The 19,472-nt window shown below is 38.3% G+C and overlaps 1 long non-coding RNA gene across 1 annotated transcript; it reads right to left on the bottom strand.

The window, feature by feature from the left end:
* Window positions 1-620: 620 nt before the first annotated feature.
* LOC119193866 lies at window positions 621-4,248 on the bottom strand. The gene is made up of 2 exons (XR_005114100.1): window positions 2,355-4,248; window positions 621-1,526 (listed from the first exon to the last, which is right to left on the bottom strand). It is a non-coding gene; the product is annotated as an uncharacterized LOC119193866 (long non-coding RNA).
* Between the last annotated feature and the right edge of the window lie 15,224 nt (window positions 4,249-19,472).

The following is a 19,472-nucleotide window of genomic DNA, read 5'->3' as shown; positions in this document are numbered from 1 at the left end:
ACTTTCACTTTTGTTGAGTTTCAGAACGCGATATTAGATCCTCCAACGCGCACGCGAATTTGAACTTTATGCAGCGGTAATAAATTACAAATTGACTCTCCATTTTATTTAGAAAACGTTTGTATGGGAAATAGAAAAATGCTGTTTTGAGGATTTTCCCGGCAATTATTCGAATTTTTCTCACCTTTTAAATCTTCCCTAGACCTCCACGAATAATTCAAGACCAAGATAAGATAAATCCGTTCAGCCGTTCTCGAGTTTTAGCGAGACTAACGAACAGCAATTCATTTTTATATATATAGATAGAAGCCTACCGCAATTTCAGATGTCTGTGGGATCCGACGTATGAAAACTATAAAAATACAACTTACAAACAAGATGCTTGGCGGGAAATCGCAAAACAACTGGAATGTAATGTTGAAGAGGTACAAAAAAAGATGGACTCGCTTCTTGCATCTTACCGCCGGGAAAGGAAAAAACAATGAGTACGAAGTCAGGCAGCGGTGCCGATTGTATTTATAATTCTAAATGGTTTGCATTTACAAGCATGCACTTTTTGATGGACAAATATAAACCGAGGAAAACAATTGATTTCGACACTAACCAAAATAAAAACATGGTAAGTAGGTAGTTACGTTTATTTATTGGGTATTCTACCATAATTTTAGGTTAGGTTATTTACGCTTTTTATAAAGTAACATATCGCTTTCATTATGCAATATTGTTTTGCCATGGCAAAATATTAGTCAAATTAAAATAGTCTGAAAATTCTTTCCGGATATTTTCACATTGCAAAGTGTGTCTTCGTCCAGTGTTGGGTAACGGGAGAAATGATGATAAACGGTCCATATTTCTCCACTGGCCTGGAATGACGACGTCATCTTCAATTCTGTCCATCATGCCCGGTGAATTATACAGCTTCCTAGAAGCTTTCCTTTTCATCAAATAATTATGTAGGTACACGCAGGTTATTACGACGAGAGATGCTTTATCAGGTTGTAGCAACATAGGTTTTCGCAATACACGAAAAACTGCTGAAAGAATGCCAAATGCATTTTCTACTATTCGTCTTGCTCTAGACAAACGGTAGTTGTAAATTCGTTTTTCGGATCCCCTGGCATGAGTACCAGGATACGGCTTCATGATGTGTCTTTGTAATGGGAATGCATCATCTGCTACAAATACGAATGGCATATTCTGTTGTCTTCCTGGAAGGCTTTGGTCATTGGGCAAATTTAATTCATTATTTTGTAGTTTCTGATAGAAAGAAGTGTTTCTGAAAACTCCGCCATCTGATATTCTGCCCTGACAACCAATATCGGCGAATATAAAATTGTAGTTAGCGTCTACTATGGCCATTAACACCACACTGAATGTGGATTTATAATTAAAAAGTCGCTTCCGCTGTTAATAGGTGCTTGTATGACGCAGTGTTTCCCGTCTACAGCGCCAATACAGTTTGGAAAATTCCACTTCTCATTGAATTCCTGAGCGATTGATAGCCATTCTTCTTCTGTTGACGGTGTCTGAAATGAATAAAAAAATATTTTAGGGTGTATATTAATTAAACCGTTTTTTACAGGCTGATGAGCAGGAGAATGAGCGAATTGGACAAGAAACTCCGGTAGTGGACCCTAATGCAGATACACAGTCAGATTCAACAACACATTCACAACCTGCAGCTTCAGTAGGGTCAAGAAACACCACACCACAATGGCAACCATCAACATCACTGCAATCTGGCCACACAATACCACCAAAAAAATCAAAACATGAAGACCCTCGAGTAGCCGAAGCCTACCGTATTTTAAAAGATACACATGATTCAAAGATAAGGGACAAGAGTCAAGCTTTTGGAAATCATGTTGCTTCAAAACATCGCGAATACTCAAAAGGACGAAAGCGTATGTTGAACATTACATAAATAATATACTGTTCGACGCTGATTTGGGGAAATTTGATTATGAGTCAAATTTAGCATCAACTCCGATGTCTTCATATTCAAACAGTTCACAAAATACTTGCATTGTGTATTCTGTAGCCTCAGATCAATCCCTCCACCCAACCAAATGGAAACCAGTTCAGAAAGTAATGTCAATTTAGACCAACAATTACACATTCCGGATGATACCGCAACTGAAGAAACCAGCGAGTCTTTGCTGCATTTTATTAAACATTTTAAGTAACATGTATATCTTTTCTAGTTCCTTTTTGTTTATTTAAGTTCTCTGATTGTGTTTTTTTAAATAAATATCTTAAAATAAATTGTCTTAGTTTATTTACTTACTTTCACTAATAATTACGGTCGTGATAATAGGTGTGTAGGTATGTATAAAAGTAATAACTTTACTTACCTTAGCATAGTCTTGCAATGCTTCATTTATTGCTGCACATACTTCAGATATAGCATTACATATTGTCGATTTAGACATTTTAGTAAAATACATGAGGCTTTCATAGGAATCTCCAGTTGCCAAAAATCGCAAAGTCACTGCTAGTTTGTCATATGCAGGAATCGAGTCTCTAAAATTCGTACTTGATTTTCGAATTTTTCGCTGGTCAGAGATAGTAAATGATCAAAATCCTCTGGCGCCATTCTACAAAAGTTTTGGAATTGTCCACTTTCTTCTTGTTTTTGCATATCCGTCATTGTTTCACCTACATTATCCAGTTTCCTTCGATGCATTAAATTTGTAACCCACCAACGTCTCTTCCTTCTTTTATTTTTGAGTTTTTGCGACAAAATAATAAATGCAGCACTTGCAATAATGATATCGCTGTCAGAGTCAGACATAACGAAGCACTACCAATACTAACCACAGAATTGACACGAATGAGCAAAGAACATTCGATCTAGCTTTTGTTTACACTAAAGATTACGAAAGAATGCTCTTGTTCTAGCTCTAGCTCTATGTTCGTTTGATGTAAATCGATACCTCTAGCTTTCGTTTACACTAAAAGATTACGAAAGAATGCTCTTGTTCTAGCTCTAGCTCTATGTTCGTTTGATGTAAATCGATACCTCTAGCTTTCGTTTACACTAAAAGATTACGAAAGAATGCTCTTGTTCTAGCTCTAGCTCTATGTTCGTTTGATGTAAATCGACCTTAACGCTTGAACCTACACCGAGCACCAATGTGCGCGCTGCGTAAGTTAGGGTGCGTAATTTGAATGAGTGGCTGATCGCCACAGATTCATGCTTCTTTTCGGTTTTAATTTCCTTTCTTGATTAATTACTTTAATGTTTAGTGTTTCACTTCCTAAAAAAAGCTAATAATTAATAAAAGCATTTTGTACAGTAGATACTGGCAAACAAGCCGGTGGGGCACCCCGTGATGAGTGATATTCACCACTGAGAGATGGTTTAGTAACCTTTCGAGCCAGCCCATTCATGCTATACTCTTTACTATCTACAACAAAATTATTACCTATTTATCACTGTGTGAGGTATTTGATTTATTCACAAATATATTTTCTTCGACTTCATTTCTGGGAGACGAAAGCTTTATTGTAATAATTAATTGAATAGTATATAACAAATACTTTAATTACATAAATATAAAAATAAAATAGTTGTACCACATTTCCACTTTATTGGGTCCTATTTTATAAAAAAAAAACACTAATAATTATAAGCTATTCTATCACTGTGTGAAGTAGTTGGCTCATTCACAGGTATATTTGCTTCTACTTCTTTTTTGTGGGATTTCGTACGTTTCGGACGAACTCTTGAAGTTGACGCCCTTTCAAGTTTGTCTAGTTGTCTTTTATGTGAGTTTTAAAACAAAATTCGTTATCAATGTATATATCTCATCCCAAGAGTTCCCATTTCCCAGAAAAAAAGATAAAATATTTATAACCTTTTAAAAGTACTTTCAAATTTTCACCTCGCCTACCTCCACTTCATGGCGTTTATCACTCTAGCAGATTTAAATATTTTATTTCCTTGACACAGTACAAACTTACACCTGCGGTTTACCTTAGAAATTACAATACAAATTTATTGCTGCCGTTTACACTTGAAAAAGCCAACACAGTTTACAGATGCCGATTGCATAAGCAATCACCAACAAAGTTATCAGGTGCGGGTACGTTGGGACATAGCCATACCCCTCACACCCTTCCCCCAACCCATCACCCCCTGGGCCTATCTTCGCGACCACTGAGCCCAGAACCCTCGTGTTTGGGCTCAGTGGGGTGGCGCCGACGGGCCCTACAAATCTACTACAACAAATCCCCCCCCATCCCTCCCACCCCTACCCCGGCTTGTAATTTTACAACTCACTCAATATAATCCATAATCTACTCGAGTTTGGGCTCAATTGAACCAGCTTGGTGAGCCCAACCACATTAAGAGACCCCGTGGGAGCAGCACCCCCCCCCCTCCTTACCCCCATCTCCCCTTCCTATAAATTCCACAACACTCATCCTAGAAAGCCCGTGTTTGGGCTCTAATAAATCAGATCGACGAGCCCCACCCCGGGGCACCCCTCCCCTCCCTGAATTCCCCCACTTCCTCTCCCACACCACGAAGCCACTGCGATTGCGGGACGCCTCCGTACAGGTAACCTCATTACTTGACGCGGGCAAATTAGTTTAAAGACCCCCAGCGGCAGCTACATCCCCCCCTTCCATACCCCCTCCCCCCTACTTCCTTCCCAAATCAAGTTGCTACTGCTATATCGGGACGCCTCGGTACGAGCCTTAGTACTCTACTCGGGCACATTGATGTTAAAGACCCCCAGCGGCAGCAACATCCCCCCCTACATACCCCCACCCCCCCTCTCACAACTTCTTTAATATTCACCCCAGCGGGCCCGAGTTTGGGCTCATTTTAAAGAGTTCACCTAGACCCTTCACCTCATCCCAACGGATTCACCCCCCCTGCACCTACTTTTCACCCCCTCGCACCCCCCCACTATTTTGCACCCCCACTTCACCCCTCCATCAATTTGCACCCTTTTTCACCCCTTTACTAAATTACACCCCCTTTCACCCCTTCACCAATTTGCACCCCCTTCCCCCTCACTAATTTGCACCCCCTTTCCACCCTTTCACCAATTTGCACCCCCTTTTCACCCCTTCACCAATTTGCACCCCCTTTTCACCCCATCACAATTTTGCGACCCCCTTTCACCCCTTCACTATTTTCACCCCCTGTTCACCCCTTCATCAATTTGCACCCCCTTTTCACCCCCTCACTAAATTGGCACCCCCTTTTCACTCCATCACAATTTTGCACCCCCTTTTCACCCCTTCACTTTTTCACCCCCTTTTCAACCCTTCACTATTTTCACCCCTTCACCATTTTCACCCCATCACAACTTTGCACCCCTTTACTATATTCACCCCCTCACAAAACTGCACCCTCTTTTCCCTCACTATTTTCACCCCCTTTTCATCCAGTCACCAATTTGCACCCCTTTTTCACCCCCTCACTAATTGCACCCCTTTTTCACCTGTTCACTATTTTCACCCCCCCAACACTTTGCACTCCCTTCTCACCCCTTCCTTATTTTCACCCCCTGTTCACCCTCTCAACATTTTGCACCCCTTTGCACCCTCCTCCGTACCGTAACTATGCCTCCCAAAACGGAAAAGGTGCAGCGGGCTTTGCCCATTTCTGCTCAACAAAGCATCAATTTGGAAACCTTCCTCGACTTAGTTGAAACACTCAGCGCAGATATCAGTCGAACCATACATGATGGCAAAAGCGTCACCTCGATTAATAAAGAATACATCGATAAAGCAGCGAAAGAAATGATCACAGCGACTCAAATCACACGCAACGTCATCAGCGAAAATGGCCGGGAAAAAAGACATCATACTTTCGGAACATTCTGAAAGCTATGACCACAACCACCCCCACCTCTTCCCCCGCTTCCACCCCATCCAAAACTACTACCACCTCCGCTACGGAGCACACGCCGTTCAAGGACGATATCATCAGCGGTGTCCGAATGGCACTCAACAAACACATGAAGGAAATAAACACAATAACCGAAAAACAAAATAACATTATTGCAGAACTCCAGAAAAAATGCGACACTGCATTTTCTGCACCCGCATCCACCACACCCATATCCCCCATACCCTCGCTGCCTACGCAGTCAGAGTCACAGCCGACACTTATCACCCACGCGAACGAAACCACAAAACACATCGAAAAAGGAACTTCGCGTGCTGCTGCCAAGCGCACCTCACTCCCCCCTACCGCACCACTACCCCCACACGCCCCACGCGGCCGGCAATAATAGTCACACCAAAAATACCCTCTCAAGTCAACAACACTGAGGAAGCAATTAAACTCTTCAAAAAAAGTATATCATTTAGAGAAACCACATACGCACCGGCCCGCGTGCAGGCCGTCTCGAAAAAGAAACTCAGGATAGAATTCGAGCGTTCTGAAGAAAGAGACGATGCACTCAACAGACTACAATCGGCCGCCGAAGTTACGGCGGAGACCGCCAAGAACCTAAAACCCATGGTAATACTTAAAGGCATCTCCATAGACACACCTCCAGAAATACTCACTGAAACCATCATTCGACAAAACCCATACATAGGAGACTTAATAACCAAAGGAGCCACATTCACCTACCGACTCAAACGCAACAACAGAAACCAACTACAATGCAGTGTTCATCACAGACCCTGTTATCTGGCGGCGGATCACCGAGGCGGGGAGAGTCAACGTGGACTACATGCGAGTGCACGCTGAGAACTTCTCCCCCTTCATACAGTGTTTCCGCTGCCTCCAATTCGGACACACACGGGCCAAGTGCCTAGCCCACGACACACCCTGCTCGCACTGTGCGAACTCGAATCACACCATCGACACATGCCCATCCTTAGCGGAGACGGCCACCTGTTTCAACTGCAAATCATTCAACCAAAGATTCAACAACAACACCAACACTTCTCATCGCGCCACCTCCTCCAGCTGCCCGAGAGTCCGCTCTATGCGAGACCGAATTCTCAATCGGGTGGACTACGGAGCAGCGTAACAACTATAATAGAACTTTGTAATTAGATTAAGACACCAATTCGAGAAATATGTACTCAATTGGGAAAACATTGTACTAGCTTCTAAGAACACTGTAATATGTACCCATTCGAACAACTATTGTAACAATATCGACGAATTACCTATGTACCTTAGCTTAAGAATATTGTAAATCGAAACATTGTAAACAATAAATTGAACAACACTCTTTCTGCAACATACCCACATAGACACACATGGAACAACAAACCCGAACACTCTTCAGGGGGTCTGCAGAGGGATGGGCCTAAACATGAAAATGCCGAGGCTCGTCACCCCCTGCAGACTCCCCAACATTACACGCTTTGCCACATCCCACGAACCACGCGCTACACTTCACAGTGATACCACTCATAACGATCAGATAAACACAGGTTATCCTTCCCCCCCTCCCTCCTCTTCCTTAATCCCCCCCAATCCCAACCTCCTTCCCTATTCCCTGTGACCCTGCTGTCGCTAAGCCGGGTGAGCCCAGTATCCCATTCGCGGGGCCCGTTCGGTGTTGACGGCAGGAATTCACTAAAAAAAAAAAAACCTCCACTTCATGAGCATTGACATTTTGATGTAGATGGTATGACTGGCGTATAGTAATTAGTAGAAACAATTAATTACTCAGTTTTTGAGGTAGTCCACACACTGACATGACAAGTGCATTTTGTTTATCATCATTCATGGATTGTTTTTATTATCTTTATTAAACCAACACGGCTTTTATATATGTCCACGTTTTTTACACAATTTACAAATTATAATGTTTTAATTTTGCTCGGGTTTTTGCCTTTTTATTGTAAAGTAAAGTTTGTAATGTCCTACTTTACCGCAGTTAAAACATAGTCTGATAACTTTTCTTATATTAGTTTTAAACGCTGTTTGACTTGGTTGTTCATCTTCTTCATACATTTTGTTCCTTTGTTCCTCTATTATTAGTCTTGCTGTTAGCTCAGTCATGTTTTTTTTTTCAATAGGTAGTGAGTCTTACGCCAAAATAAAATAACGGAATTTTCCCCCAGAGAATTTATAGTTTTTGATATGATCATATATTCGCCTCTGGCTTGATAGATTCGCGCTACAATCCCCTCCACATTTGCTTTGAATGTAACTACCTCTTTCGAGATGGTATATTTCAGATCAAAAAACCTTAGTTGCAAAATATTTAACGACACATCCGATTTTTGATCATATACAGTGCAAAGTCTGTTTCATATTTCTTTTGCAGTTTCACAATGTTGGACTTGTAGCATCACCCCGCTACTTAATCTATTGACAATCACGCCCTGGGCTTTAGCATCGAGTTTGGCCCACGTGATATTATTTTCTCCATCATCTTTTGGACACGTGTTTGGGCCGTCGACAATATCAAAGATATCCAACGCTTTTTATAATACTTTCACTTGGAACTTCCAAGAATGCCAATTCGTGGCATTTTCCAGCAATATACGATTTCCCGATATCTGTGGCAATATTCAAAATATTTCGCCTTCCATTTTGATCGCTGACGTTTCGTCTGCTTGACCGCAGTTGTATACTGTTTGACCACAGTTTCTAATTAGCGTATTTCGCTCCTGGGCCCATAACCTTTTGCAAGATTTGGAAGTGAAGCGAAATAATTGCTTTGTGGACTTATTGATGTTTTTTTTACTTTTATATAGACATTATTATAATACTTTTTGCATCAAAATAGCAGAAAATCATTGTTGCGAAGCATCTGTATGCATTTCTGCGGTCAATCCGGGATTGAATAATTTTAAAACTGGCTGTTCCGACAAAATCAAATTCTTCAATATTTCAAAAGATAACTTATGTTCATCGTTAAATTCAATTTACAATCCCTTTTCAACAAGTGTGTTAGGAGTTTAGCCACAGCAGCATAACCTTGAATAAATTTCCGGAAATAAGAAATAAGACCGATAAAACTCTATATCTGTTTATATGTCTTAAGTATTGGATATTTGATCACAGCTTCAACTTTGTCCATAGGTGTATAGGTAACCGTGCCATTATCCACAATGTGGCGATGGTACTTTGTGTGGTAAGCAAGTCACTCTTTTCCCAGTTAATATCTAAACCTTCCTCATATGTCTTAACAGAAATTATTATATCATCTATGCATAATAATAAATATCGTTCAGGCAACAACTCACGGAAAATTGCATTGGTAAATCTAGTAAAATAGTTAGGACAAATGGCCAAGCATGGTGCTCCTGTGAATTCAAATTGACCTGAAGGGCTCACAAAAGAAGTATATTTAATACAGTCTTCTTTAATTTTCAAATGAAAAAAGGCATCTTTTAAATCTAATTTACTATATACTGCAGCCTCAGATAACTTGTCTAAATGATCATCAATAACTGGCAATAGAAAGTGATCTTTCACCATTGCAGTAGCTCGAAATAGGCAGAGATAAATTACTAAAGTACCCTATAATTATACAAATCGCTTAATTAGTGTAAATCGTCACTGCCAATGAGAGTGCGGGGCAGCAGTCCATCTTCCTCGCTCGCATAGCGCGCTCGGTCACTATAAATATGCGCGCCTCCGCACGACGGTGGCTGATTGCGCCTCGGGATCGATGCCGGTGAACTACTACATCTGATGAGCCCGACGTGGTGGACAAGGTGATAGCTTTTAGGGTTTGTGGTTTTCCGATCTCCGCAAGAACGTCATCTGTAGATGTGATCTGTGTCACTGTCTTGCTACACAGTGTGGCACTGATTACTGGGTGCGCCAACGTCGTAGCTTTCAAAATGCTTTGTCGGCATTTTTCGAAAGCTTCATTGGCTTCTGGGGTCTGCGGATCTGCTAGAGCTTGATCCAACACCATCTTTTCATTTATTTTTTGGTTATCTACGCAACCCGCGTTTGACCGTTCTTTTTCTTAATTAACACCAAAAGATTCAGAAAAACTAGGTCTTACAATAGCTTCTTGCAGCCATTCTTCTACCTGCTTATCTACCACCAGCCGCTCTTGAGCTGAACACTTTAACATCATTTAAGAAAGGTTGGCCTAAAATCATTCTATATGGCATTATATCTCTGGGCACAATATGTTACATTATAACAATAATCATCAATTTTTACATCACTTTTAAATTTACCGACCGCTACTACTTTGCTATGACCTAAATAAACCCCTTAACAATATGTTATCTTTGGTGTAAAAACAATCTCTAAGTTCGAAAAACAAGTCCTCAGTAACTAAATTAAGATCACTACCAACCAGAATCAAGTAGGCCTTTAACACTAACACCATTAATTTCGACACATTTAACTTGTCCCCGTTGCTACCTGCGTCCGTTTATTGGGTCCGGCCGCGTCCTTTTCAGGACAGGGTCTCATCCGTTTTATCGTTTCTTCGACGATTTTGCCCCTTCAGGGCTAGCTCGGTGGTATAACCACACGGTGTCAACAAGCCGAGCTAACGGTGACCTGGCCCGCGTTGCGCCCCTTCAGGGCTAAAGCGAAGCCGGACGGGTGCGGATAAGGAAGCTGTGGAGACACCACAGTTTCCCCCGCATATCGCCTTCCCAAACCCTAACATTCCTTCACTCCATCCCGTGTGACGGTTGAGCGTGCGGTCCCCTAAAAATGTGTGAGTGTCGAGCAACAGTAGAAAAGGAGGAAGTTGTGCAAAATGCTGCTGCCGGAGGCGACGTGGCACTAAAAAACCTTGGAGGAAGAATGGAAATAATTCACACTATGCTAATAGGAATACTAATTGTCATCGGCATAGTTGTGATAATTTTATTATGGAAAATGCACAACAGATGCCAGAAAAAGCTGATACAGAAATAAATCGGGCAGAATACTATAAGGCGTATCCGGTCGTCCTTTGGCAAAGGGCAAAATGCAGTCAATAAATGGATGCCACTTAAATATATTTTTTTATCTGGCACCCCCAGAATGTGGTGGTGTGGTATATATAAGTTAGTGTAGCATTAAGGAGTCAGTCAATAAATGGATGTCACTTAAGACAGTAGTGTTGATTCATTTCATATCCCCGGAACACAAATTAAGACAAAACGCTCACTCGTTATTTGACTAGGTACATTAAAATGCCTTAAACTTTAACATTACGTAACTAATTGTAACTGATATGTAGAAATACCGTAATATCATTATTAAAATATGTGTCCCATCACTATAAAAAATACAATTTAGTGCGACAACAGTCTAAATTAACCTGACATTTTTATTTGCTAATTACTCACGTTCTATGAGGCAGATTCCACGAAGCTAGAGTAACGTAGAGACGTAACGTAGAGACATTCTCGAATATTCTAACGGTATAGAAAAATATATAGCACAACGAAGCTCTTATTGTAACACATTTCAGCAATATACCCGATACAATTGAAAAATTAGAAACTAAAAACCTTCCTCTGTGCAAGTCCTTTGAAATATTAGAAAAAATTATTACGATTAGAGTAACGCCCATCCGAGTTCAATATCGCAAAAGGTTCGTGGCAAATTAAATGCAGTTTTGTATAAAAACCCCGGTCTTGACAGAATAAAGAAAATTGACATATTTATCAACGGCACCGGAAAAACTCTTCCTGAAGAGGTCTCTGCAGGAATGGCGCCAAATTTCAAGTTCTGTCCAGTAACGTCAATTAACGCCGAAAGGTCATTTTCAGCCTATAAATTGATATTAAGTGACAAACGTCACAAGTTTGCTGTGAAAAACCTGGAAAAATATATCATTGTTTATTGTTACAAAAATTATAATAATCTAATTATAAATTGTTTTTCACTGTGCATATTTCACCCTTTTTAGTGCATATTTGCATGCATATATTTGCATTTTGATAGTGCATATAATCCGGTGTCTAGTCATAGACAATGACGTCGCAAATTACGTACACAACAATAGTTAGTTATAGAGGTAAACAAGAGCAACTTCTTTGTAGTAGGATAGTGTAGTGTACCTAGTGCTAAGCAGTGTTACAAGCCAAAGGTTGAAATCTGCCTTTTTAATTTTACCTACAGTTTTCTCCGTTTTTTTTTTTGGTGAGCTGGTGTTTTTTACTTTCGTGGTGTTGACAACACTGGTGCTAAGCGTAATAAAGAATAGTTCATGTGAAAGAGTGTCTTCATTGTAACCCCGGACTCCTAATACACACACCAAACCAGAGAACCCCCAAACAGTGTGAATTTATATTGCCTTCGAACAAGTAATAACTAGTAACACAATAAAAGGAGATTGCATATCTTCTAATAATATATTATAATTTTGCATACAAGTTCATCATATAACATATGCCACTGGCATGAGGAACGAAAGAAAGGAAAATAAATATTTATCTGCACCGAGGGAAGTTTTTTCTGAAATCCTCTTAATTCCTTAAACATTCACGTTTTATTGTAGAATTATCAGCCCTCTACAAGTCTAGTTAGATAAACCTTGTATCGATGCAGATACGACGACGGATAATATTTAACTCCGTACTGCAGGCACTTCTACACAAGATCGTAGGGAGGCAGATATCCCAAAAGCATTTGTAAGCCCAGTGATACAACGACGTCGTAAACTCCCTGTGGAATTGTAAGAAGCAAAAGAAGATGCAACGAAAATTTTAAATAACGTTCTACAAAAACAAGATGTGTCAGAAGATGATTGCGATCGATACGGAAAGATCTTAGCTAACGAGTTAAGAAAACCACCTGAAATGAAACGGATGCAATTATTGTGGGATATAGATGGATTGTACATCAAAACTATTAGAAAACTATAACAAAAGAAAATATAACATTGGCTAATTATTATAGTTTATGGTTTTTAAATTTGGCACCTAATGCAGTTTTGTGTGTTACTTTCATGCAACGGTGTTCTTATCAATGTACATGTCAAACAAATTTTACTTATTTAATAAAAATACAGTTTTCATTTTGTTAAACGTGGAATAACCATAGAAAAACAATTCAAAGTGTGCCTTGCCCTGCAGTTAATAAATCAATTTGATCTATCTCAAAGCCCTTCACCTACATCATATTCAGTGTGTTCAACATACTCAGGACCGATGACATCCCAAATAATTATTATACCCCAAGCTTCATCATCTGCACCTTCGCCCATTTTAAACGATATAGACATTTATGAATATTTTATTTACCCACCTTAATCTCGTCTTTTAACAGTTCATGAATTTCTGCATACACTTCTACATAGTTTCTTCGAGTATATAAATGCAGCGGGAACGGAATCGTATTACTAATGTCATTAGACCCCAAGTTCGTGGTCACCATTTAAATGTTTATTGTGGCAGTGGTGTTTCGATATGATGTCAAGCAGCGAGTGAATATAAATGTGCTTTAATACTTTATTTGCTAAAACAATGAAGAAATTATTGCATAGCGATACTTAGAATACATTTTTAATGAAAATTGCATCATAAATTTGGTTTAAAATATTCAATAAGTAACATATTATTAAAAAATACAATCATTATGATGAGATAATAGCGTATTATGTCTAGAAATTATAAAAAATCTTTATAGGACCAATAATAAAACAAAGAAATCATACATTTATGAGATTTTGACATTGGAATTTCAAGAGGTTTTATTCTTTCAAATGGTTTGCATTTTTTGCAGCGGCACAGTTCGGAGTTTCGGGGCGACAGCTAGTTATTATGGGAATATTTAAATACTTACAGAGAAATTGCTATGGCCCTCAATCGATCCGTACAGACAAAGGTATACTCTAGACAAAAGTGGATAGAGCTTGCAAGCATCTTAAACTCTCAAGGGGAAGGCACATAAGGGTCTAAAGTAACTATGTATATTAATTTATCTTATGATTAGAATCAAATTGCACTAAATTGCTTAAAAGCCCGTTTGCAGGATGCCATTTTCTTGTACATACATGAGCAATAATTGAATGCAATACATTACGCGCCATAATTGACCTTCAAGAATTATAATAAGAAACTGTTTACACGCGGATGTAAGTAAAAAAATGGAATGCAATTATTAAATGAGTCTTGAAAAAAAAAAAATTGCAAATGTCTTTTGTTTACACCAATACAATTATGTTTAGGGGATTATTGGTTACAAGTTTCAACTTGTCTAAACACAGGCTTATATGAGCGTGTACCATTTTTTGATGGGTTGCTTCAAGTATTGCACGTATTTTTATTCGAAACATAGCAGTGGAGACACATGGTGGAACTTGCAATTTTTTTTTTCTTTTTGTTTACTTACTATTTCACAATTACTTTCCTATGCCGGAAATATAAATGGTTCTATTCTATAAACAGTTTCTTTTCGTACGTACGTTTATAAAATCTTCTAATGCAGAGTAAATAGCTTCAAGTACTTCAACTAAGAAAGTACTTATAGTACACTTAGGTACTCTAAACAATTGTGACAGTGTACCTAATGAATCTCCAGTTCCAGTAAAAAGAAACCGTCCTATCAAAAGAATAAGATTGGGTAGAGATTTTAATATAAAGTATAGCATTTTCAGAGCTCGCAATGATTGTGTCCCTGTATGTCAAAAAGCGTTCCTGAATATACTTGGCATAACAAAATATCGTGTAGAGTATGCTTTGAAACATTTATTTTATACTTAGTCTGGCCATAAATACTGTTACACTTAATTATAAAAAAATATTACATTTGAATTTCGAATCTGTCATTTTTATACGATTGTTCATTGTGTTTTCTCATTTTGGCGCCAATACATTGTAAAATATTTTGCGATATTAAAATGGTGTGGGGTGATAAAGAGAACCGAATCGCTGTGATAGCATTACACAAAGTAGGTATGGAGCCAAATGCAATTTTTAAAACTCTCCATACACTTGGTATTAGTAAAATGTTTGTGTACCGGGCTATTAATAGGTACAATGAGACCTCCTCTGTTTGTGACAGAAAAGATCTGGCCGTCCACGTAGTGTTCGTACGAAAAAGGTGGTCAAAGCAGTAAGGGAAAGAATTCGAAGAAATCCTGTCCGAAAGCAAAAGATTTTATCTCGGGAAATGAAGATAGCACCTAGAACCATGTCGCGTATTTTAAAAGATGACTTAGGACTTGCAGCCTATAAGAGACGCACTGGCCATTTCTTAACTGATAATTTAAAGAAGAATAGGGTGGTAAAATCGAAACAACTACTGAAGCGGTACGCAAAGGGAGGTCACAGAAAAATTTTGTTTACGGATGAGAAAATTTTTACAATTGAGCAACATTTTAACAAACAAAATGACCGTATTTATGCTCAAAGCTCTAAGGAAGCTTCCCAATTAGTCGACAGAGTGCAACGTGGACATTATCCGACTTCAGTGATGGTTTGGTGGGGTGTTAGCTATGAAGGAGTGACTGAGCCATATTTTTTGTGAAAAAGGTATCAAAACATCGGCACAAGTGTATCAAGATACCATTCTTGAGAAGGTAGTTAAGCCCCTTAACATCACCATGTTCAATAACCAAGTATGGTCCTTCCAGCAAGACTCGGCGCCGGGTCATAAAGCTCGGTCCACGCAGTCTTGGTTGGAATCGAACGTTTCGGACTTCATCAGAGCTGAAGACTGGCCGTCGTCTAGTCCCGATCTTAATCCGCTGGATTATGATTTGTGGTCAGTTTTAGAGAGTACAGCTTGCTCTAAACGCCATGATAATTTGGAGTCCCTAAAACAATCTATACGATTGGCAGTGAAGAATTTTCCCATGGAAAGAGTGCGTGCTTCTATTGATAACTGGCCTCATCGTTTAAAGGACTGTATTGCAGCCAATGGAGACCACTTCGAATAAGCTTTTTATATTTTTAATTGTTTTATATTTATGTATTAAACTGACACACTGTAAAAGTAATAAATGTTATTTGCAGTTAACAATTTTCTTTTTTCTTTATTACAATATTTATGGCAAGACTAGGTACAGGGGCGATTGCCAGGGAAGGACGGGAGGGTAGAAGTAACATTAATCATTGTGATGATTTTAAAGCTGATTATTTCGGAGAAATATGTGCCTCATAGGCACAATCTCTCCCGTACATAATACGATCCGAAATCAAAAGTACAAACGATGGAAATCCACGAAATTCTTAGAAATTTATTAGTTTTCGAAAAAGTACACCCATTATATTTTTATTTGTGAATTATTTTTGTTTCTTTCGTGGTTGTTATTTTCGTTTTCGTTGTTGTATTTTGGCTTTATTTGCTTTCTTATTCTACTTCCCATTGTTTCAACTGTTCATTTTCAATGGAAAAACAGCTCACTTTCAAGGCCGTTTAAAAAGAGTCTAAAAGGGTTATTTCCCAATTAAGCTCTTTTCTCTTTTAAAGTTCTCAAAATGCCCCTACGACCAGCTTATGATCATATTTTTGTGTCTGTAAGAAACGTGCGTTTTTATTACGTAGATCAGCAAAACCAGCGCAAGCTCTACAGTTTGATAAATACAGTATAGATATTACTGCACAAGAAAAAAATACCAAAAATGAGCAAAAATATATTTTTTTGTATTTAACTAAAAAGCGCAATGGAATCCATGAGAAACCTCTGGAGCATCATAGTATGTCATGCAGTCAAAGTCGTAACTATCATCCACATGTAACAACTTCAACTCCACATGGCAATGAATGTTTCTGCAAAATTTTCTACTCTGCGTAAAACGTTTATCTAACAAAAAAGATTATCCGAGAGTAAACCCATGCGTGTACAACGAAAACGACAAACCCTATTTGGCGGCATGTTGGACAAACACATTGTGTATGACCTGTTGTGGACGAAGTTAAAACTCCCATGTCTGTTTGCTTTTAAATCGGCAACAATAAATGACAACAGGAGTTATATCGCCATAACAGCTATCCTACACCAGGAAATAGTGTTTAGCGATAACCTATTAGACTCGTCTTCCTCAGTCAGAGGAAACATTAAGACAAGTATAAAGTCCCATTGTGTTTAGTTACAGTGAAACTATTGAATTAGGTTAATATAAATATAAGGAACTAAATAAAGTTTATCAAACTTGTTCAGTTCCTCAAGCTGTAAACATCTAATTGTTTACTTTTTAAAAAGCCTATTGCCGTCACCCACAACCTAACTCCCGGGACAAGTTGTTTAATGGTAAAAAGAAAATGCCAAGAATGCGAAAATGTCAGTAACGTTTATTTGCAAAATATTAACTTGTTTGCTGAGGGTATGGCCATTAATGTTTCTACATTTGACATCAGTGATGTAGTGCATAAACAAACATTGTTTTGTCAAAGAGCTCCAGGCAAATGGTGTATATGTTTGGCAAAGAAAAAAGGCACATCAAAATATGGAGTGCAGTGACATTAAACCTGCTAATCTATACTCAGAACAAGTGTTGCAAAAGGAGCAAAACGACTAGAAATGATAAGCAGTTGGGTCTGATTAATGTTTCTGATCCCATTCATTCATTGGAAAAACTCCAATACGAATTTGAGTTTGTTGAATTAATTAAGGAATTATGTTTTAGAAATTTTATATTTTCTATTGCAGTTCAGAGCAAAGTTGTTTATATAGAGAAAGTAGAAAATGCAAAAACTGTGAATCTGGCGCTCTCAACCGACGCAACGGGCTCTTTAATAACCCATATAAAAAGACTGGCTCTGGTCTTCCTATATTATTGTACCAAGTATTAATTCCGTTTCACAGTAAAATTATGTCAATTTTCTAAATGATATCAGAGAAACAGGACGTAAATATAATTTCTAATTAGCTAAGAGAATGTTTGCGCTGCGGTGTGCCGCATTCAGTTCCGGCTAGTGAAATAAGGATAATATTCCGGATGTGAAAGAAGCTATCCCGATGGTATATAGGATTTGAATTACCGCGATTGTTCAATAAGCCATCTTAATGAAAAGGAACCTGGAAAGGCAAGAGCAATACAAAACAACGTTGTAAATTTTTAAGACTTTGTCCGGAGATGTATGATATGTTATTACAGACTGCCTTGAAAATAGAGACATAATTAATGGTTTTGTTGAGCTAGACATAAGGAAAAATGAATTTGCTGACCATGCTCTCCTTTTTATGCTTACTGTTATGCAACCGGTTGCTTTTTATTTTTCCAAAGGAGCGACCTCAAGACTTGAATTAAAAAGTATTTTGAAAAATGTGGTTGCTGCTGTTCTGGAATGTGAGCTGAAGCCAATTACTCTAATTTGCGACCAAGGCTCTGCCTTTCAGTCAACCCTAAAAAGCCTGAAAGAAGATCCCAAGCGTAACCAATTACTGAAGAACCGAGAACCTGGTTGGTTTGAATTCTAAGGACATATCTCGTTTGAAGTCCCGATACAGCATTGAATTTATAGTGTATAACTATGTAGTATATTCAATATTCTGTGGTAGAACAGAGAAAATTTCTCGAATGGTAACATTGTAATTGACTTACGTAGAAGAATATAAGTGTAAACTGTGTTAGAACACGTAATTTTGTATTTGGTTATTCCTAAGTAATATTACTTTAAAACTTTGTAGTAGTTTAGGGGCAGACTATGGGAGGACGACCGGAGGTAGCCCAGCCGTAAACCGGATTCATGAGTCAGATTTTGCGAGCGGGAAAGAAGGAGGAAGTGTAAGATAGAGAAAGTAGGCCTGCAAAGTTAAGACACTAAGATGAAACCTTATATAATTTTATTATTATTCAAGATTATTAAAATTAGCGTAAAGTATTTGCTGGTGTTTGGTTTTCATTCCACATATGTATATTTTAGATGGCAGTCACAATATGTAATGCGAGCCTGAATATTTATGACCTATACACCTAATTAAGGGTTTGAGAAATAACTTTTTAAATAAAGATATCATTTTTGAAGGCAAAATATCGAAATGGCGTGATATTGCAAATGTTTACGAAACGAAAAAAAAATTGAATGACCAACGTGTCGTTCTTGAAAAGATAGTAGTAAGAGAATAGATAAGTAGCATTGCTTCTGCTAACATTTGTATATTTTGTTTCTAGGTGAAAAATTGTATAAAAGTTTTTAGTGCAACGGTATCTGCAGCTTTATCATATACAGCAAAGTCTTGTTAGTATCTAACATGAGTAATGTGTTTCATTACTATGTCTTTAATTCCTACGGACCTGTATGCGATGGATTTAAATGATTTTAAACCTTATATCAATACAGCACCATCTAGATCCTGTATTGACCTAGGCCTTAGGATCTTCTTACGGTAAGAAGATTAAACTTTTTCAAAATTCTTTTGATTCTGACATTGAAACTCTGGCTCCGGAAGTCCAAAAGGGAAATTATTGATTTACAGTGCAGTGATATGTTTAAGAACAAATATAAAAATGTATCTTTGTTGGAATTTTATAAGAGTCTTCCACTGGTATAATTTGATAATTGCATAAATTTGCTCGTGGATTGTTTTCTGTTTTTGGTACTACGTAATTGTATGAGAAAACGTTTTCTAAGATAAAATACACAAAGAATGTTTACAGATCTAAATTAACCG

Source organism: Manduca sexta, chromosome 7 (assembly GCF_014839805.1).
Source record: "Manduca sexta isolate Smith_Timp_Sample1 chromosome 7, JHU_Msex_v1.0, whole genome shotgun sequence".
Lineage (NCBI taxonomy): Eukaryota > Metazoa > Arthropoda > Insecta > Lepidoptera > Sphingidae > Manduca > Manduca sexta.
Note: the sequence above shows the minus strand (reverse complement) of the source record. Positions and strands in the feature narration are given on the sequence as shown.